The following is a 6,000-nucleotide window of genomic DNA, read 5'->3' as shown; positions in this document are numbered from 1 at the left end:
GAAATCATGCAGGCATACTCAAAAAAGAGAGAGGTCAGCGCTCAGGAATGTGTGACTCGTGCATGTGGGATAAACATGAAAAAATGTTCACATAGTGTCGTATTCATACCAACAGATGATAATGCCATCAGAATGAGTCGTCCTCTTTCATACCTGGAAAACACTGCACCAGAGAGTGAAAATGTGTGGATGACATCTTACACTGACAAATACAAATCCAGGCTTGAAACACCAGAGTTTGAGGACATGTGCCTGGCTGATTTTGCAGCTACTTGCAGGGTTGTCTATGGTAAACAGAAAAAGGGCAAAAATGTTTTTATCACTGTTAAATCACATGAGATTTGTTCAAAGGAGAAGCACTGATAAGCCTGCCATAATCAGATTTCACCGACCCTCAGAGTAAACGTATCCAGAGCAATACTATGGCACATTGCTGAAACTTGACCTCCCTTACCGATCAGAGCAGGAACTGAAAAGACAGTCTTTTCCCACACACCAGTCCCTCTACAATGCTGGCTCAGTTCAACTACCAGGTTCTAACCATCCTGTGGCTGTCCAACACATTGTCAAACAAAACAGGGAGAAATATGAGAAAAACAGCAAGGAGATTGAGGATGCTGTCGAAGAATATGAACAGAACAGAGGCGTGATTGATGAATGGTCTAACCTTGCATCTGAATCTGGACTAGTGAGATTGGAGTGTATTGAAGAACTTGAGGTAAGACAACCAGACTGTGTAAATGAACAAGAAAAATGTGCCAGACTACAGCCCTCAGGTTAATGCTGTTACATAGTCCAGAGCCATCAGAGAGGTCCCTGCAATAGATCCTGCACTGTTACGGCAAATGTTTCAAAATATGAACCAGAAGCAAGCCTGTGTATTCTATGCAGTTCGAGACTGGTGCATAAAGCGAGTCTGTGGCCTAAATCCAGATCAGTTTTTCTTTTACATTAACGGTGGTGCTGGAACAGGGAAGTCACATCTTATCAAATGCATCTACTCAAAGGCATCTAAGATACTGTGCAAACTGCCCAAACATTCATAGGATGCTGACATTTCAAAACCCACTGTCCTGTTGACTGCTTTCACTGGAACTGCAGCCTTTAACATCTCAGGCACAACACTGCACTCTCTCCTCAAGCTACGGAGAAGCCTTATACTCCCATTTCAAGGACTTGGCAACAAATTGGATGAAGTCAGATGTGATCTTGTCAATACTGAGGTCATTATCATTGATGAAGTGTCCGTGGTGTCAAAACTCCTTTTTGCCTATGTTGATGTGAGACTCAAACATATCAAAGGCAGTCAGAGACCCTTTGGAGGAATGTCAGTAATAGCTGTTGGAGACTTTTATCAGTTGCCACCAGTGCGACAGGCTAAACCTCTCTGTGTGCACGATCCATCAGACTGGCTACTTCCAGCATAACAATACAACTACGCAAATACATCACTGACCCACACACACAACCTGACCTGTACAAGAAAGTCACAGAGGTGCAAATGCACAGCAAAAATCATTGGAGGACATGTTTCAAAAGTCCTGGCTCTGGTTGCAGATTTGGCTTTCTCAAACCACCCTGCAGTGAGACAATGATAACGAGACCCAATGAGGATGATGATCAAATACAAGTGGAAGATGCAAAGCGAAAGCTCAGACAGCTTAACCAGTTGTTGAATGAACCTTTTTCTGCCTTCCTAAGTTTGCAGCAGCTCCTGACTCGATGTAATTTAACATCTGAAGAGTATGAGTGATGCTTGAGCATGATGAACAAATGCGATGCAGTGATACTGAAGCGTGATCCAAAGGACTGCTGGGTAAGTGGATATAATCCCCATCTGCTTAAAGCCTGGAATGGTAATCTTGATGTAAGTTATATACTGAACGCATACGGAGCAATCGTTTACCTCACAAGTTATATAACAAAGAAGGTGGCGGGCCTTTTTGAGTACCTCAAAACAGTCATTCAGAACTCCAACATGGACAGTGTCAATGACTGTGATGAAATGAGGGAAATCATGCAGGCATACTCAAAAAAGAGAGAGGTCAGCGCTCAGGAATGTGTGACTCGTGCATGTGGGATAAACATGAAAAAATGTTCACATAGTGTCGTATTCATACCAACAGATGATAATGCCATCAGAATGATGTGAGACTCAAACATATCAAAGGTAGTCAGAGACCCTTTGGAGGAATGTCAGTAATAGCTGTTGGAGACTTTTATCAGTTGCCACCAGTGCGACAGGCTAAACCTCTCTGTGTGCACTATCCATCAGAGATTGACTTGTGGCAGGAACACTTTCAGATGATCACTCTGACTGAGATTATGCGTCAGAAGGATGATGTTCCCCTTGCAGAGATGTTGAACCAGATCTCTATGAAAGAAAAATCAGATAAGTTGTCTGAAGCAGACAGAGCTTTGCTGTCACAAGCTGTCACTGAACCAGCACTTTGTCCAACTGATATCCTGCACATTTTTGCAACCAATAAACAAGTAGCTGCCTCAGAAACATTAACTGAACTTCACTCTCACATCACTAAAATTGATGCTGATGACTACAGAAAGGACCCACGAAATGGCAAAATGTCACGACAAGCACAACCATTTAAAGGAGGCACAAATGAGTTACCGGATACACTACAAGTTGCTGAAGGTGCTCGTGTTATGCTCACCAGAAACATAGATGTTTCTCAAGGATTAGTGAATGGTTCGTTTGCTATTCTAATTAGGTTAATAACCTCTGAACAACATGGATCTGTACATGTCACTATGCTTGGGCTCAAGATGGATGATGAAACAGCTGGAGGGAATTGCAGTAACAGAGTGCCAGGGCCACCTGACAATCTTGTGTACAAAGAGAGAGCAGAGGAGAATCTGAAACAGAAAGGAGTGGTATGCAGACAGTTCCCCATTAAGCTGGCCTTTGCATGTACAATTCATAAGGTTTAAGGTATGACAACAACATCAGCTGTGTTGTCACTGAAGCAAATTTTTGAAACTGGTATGGCTTATGTAGCTGTAAGTAGAGTGACCTCTCTCAGTGGATTACACCTACTGGACATGGATGAGAGTAAAATATATGCCAACCCTGAAATCACTGCAGCCTTAAAGACCATGAGAGAAGTCAACTTGGACAACATCATGCCTCTTCTTCATATCAAACAAACATTGAGCAGAAATGACACTCTGATCATTGTTCACCATAACATGGAAGGATTACCATCTCATGTGAATGACATCAAAAGCCATCATGAGCTGTGTCTTGCAGATGTCTTGTGTCTCACAGACACTCGCCTACAAGGCTCCTTTGTTGCAGACTGTCTCCATTTAGAGGGCTACAATATGTTCAAACGCAACAGACACTTGTCCTACACAAATTTTCCATAAATGGCCAACAGCGGTGGCGTTGGAGTTGCTGTTTATGTGAAAAACCACTTTCAAGTGTGTGAAAAACAGTACATACACAATGTAACTGACCTTGAGTTTTTGGCTTTAAAGGTTGAAGCCCCAATAACTGCAATGATTGCAGCTGTGTACAGACCTCCAGACTAGAGCTTGACATCATTCCTGTCAAATGTGGACAGCCTTTTGGAGTCATTGGAGATCATGGATTGTCACCCCATCATTGTCTGTGGCGATTTCAACAAGAATCTCTTATCCAATGCAAGGAAGCCAATACTTGAGCTGTTTCAGTCTAGGGGATATGTTCAACTCATCACTGCTGAAACCACAGAGAAGAACACACTGCTGGACCTCATCTCTCAACCACAGCATTGTCTCCATTCTGGTGTCATGAAAACCTATTACAGTTACCACAGTCCTGTATACTGTGTCATGTCCTCCAACAGTTCATAAAGCCCATCTCATCTCCAGTGACCTGCTCAAAGCATTTCAATCCAGTTTCATCTCAACAGCACAGCACTGAAGCAGCCTCCCTCAAAGTCACCAATGACCTCCTCTTCAGTAGACTCAGACTCTGGTCACCTCAGCAATCTCATCCTCCTCAGTGTCACTGCAACTTTTGACGTCATCAACCACAACATTCTTCTCTCCCACCTTGGATCCTTGATCAACATCACCAATACTGCTCTAAGGCCCTGGCTAAGGTCATATCTCACAGACAGACAACAGTTCATTACCATCAACAACTGCCCCTTCTCCACAGCTCATCTGTTCCAAAGCGTCACCAAGAGTTTGGTTCTTGCTCTGTCCCAAGGTGTCCCCCAGAGTTCGGTTCTTTCTCTGTCCCAAAGCTTCCCCGAGAGTTTGGTTCTTGCTCTGTCCCAAAGCGTCCCCTAGAGTTAGGTTCTTGCTCTGTCCACGGTGTCCCCCAGAGATCGGTTCTTGGTCTCCTCTTCATCTTCTACTTGTTCCCACTTGGTAACATCATACATTTCATGGTCTCCACTTCCACTGCTATGCTGATGATGTCCAGCTCTACATCTCCACTAAATCCATCACCACTGCAACTCACTCCAATCTGATCAACTGCCTCACTGAAATTAAATCATGGATGCAAGCCAACTCTGCCAAACTAAACTGTGATAAATCAGACATGATCATTATCTGTCCCAAATCCCTCACCAAAACCACTCACAACTTCTGCCTCACCATCAATAACTCCACTCTGTCTCCCTCCCCACACATCTGCAACCTTGGAGTCAATGTCTCCTTTGACCACCGCGTCAAACAAATGAACAAAATTGCCTTTTTCCACCTAAAAACCATAACTGTCTCCACCCATCACTCTCCTTCTCTGCCACTGAAATTTTGATCCCTGCTTTCATCACATTCATAACGGACTACTACAACAGTTTGATTTAAAACACAGAATTATTTAAATGTGCAGTGATGAAATCAAAAAGAGTATATCGCAGAGCAGGGGTATCCTATGTGAAGCTTGGTTCAGCACCTTGACAGGCTGCCTCAGTGTCTCTGAGGCTGTGAGAGAGGGAGGGTGGATCAGAGGAACCCCTCAAAACTTGATATGACAGTTGTAATGTGCCACCTCCCCCTGCACTGTGAGGATCAGCTCAAGAACCAATCATCATGTTGCCACTGGTCAGACGCTGCACCATCTTAACTATAAAGTGGACACATCACTGCTGGACCACGCAGACACTTCCTGCCAGTCCCACTCACTCTTCAATGTGGAGGATAAGATAACACCTACCAACCTTTTCTGCACCTTCTCTCTAACATCATGCTGCTATAGACCAGTGCTGCAAAAACACCATGATTAATTGTCATTCAACAGCAGACCCATCACTGCTGGACTACATGTACACATGTATTCCTTCTGCCAGTGCCAAGGTTGCTTCACAACACAGCATAAGGTAGTGTTTTTTGATTTAAAAATTATTATTAGATTTATAATGTTTTGTTGACACTATTGTTGCTTCTGACTTTCATGGGATATTACTATAACATTGTCATTTACATTAACTTCTTCCTTCAGGCCACCCTCCCTTGTGATTCCTTCACTTCACAGTGGAAAACCTGAGGTTTGTACTGAAAATAAGCTGAACATCATGCAGCTTTCCAAAAACTGATGCAAAATAGCGATAGACAGAAAATGTTTTTCTGCCCTGAAGCACTGTTCAAGGTATTTGATTATTGTGTATTATGTAAGTTTTAGACATGCTCTGTTTCATAGTTATCAGTTTATCATACCAACCTCCTATTTTCTCTTGTTAGGACCGGCTAAGTCCTCCTACCTCCACATTAACATCTGTACATTCATCCATCACTTTTAGAGAGAGTGACTCATCTGTGTTGCAACAAGCTCCTCCCTGAAGTCCTACAGGTAACATTTTTATGACCTTTGTGACATTTTGTTATGTTTGTAGAAAATATCCCTCTTTTACCAATCAATTAAGAAAAACACTGTTGATATTACTGTTTGTGCATGTTCGTTGCATGAAGAACTACTGGAATGTCAGAAAAGAAAGTTCTGTTATTCTTTTTACTCTTTTTAAGGTCTCTCATCCTCAATGTCAC

The sequence above is a fragment of the Thunnus thynnus genome, chromosome 10 (genome assembly GCF_963924715.1).
Source record: "Thunnus thynnus chromosome 10, fThuThy2.1, whole genome shotgun sequence".
In the NCBI taxonomy this organism is placed as follows: Eukaryota; Metazoa; Chordata; class Actinopteri; order Scombriformes; family Scombridae; genus Thunnus; species Thunnus thynnus.
The sequence above is the reverse complement of the archived record's forward strand: the minus strand, read 5'-3'. Positions refer to the sequence as shown.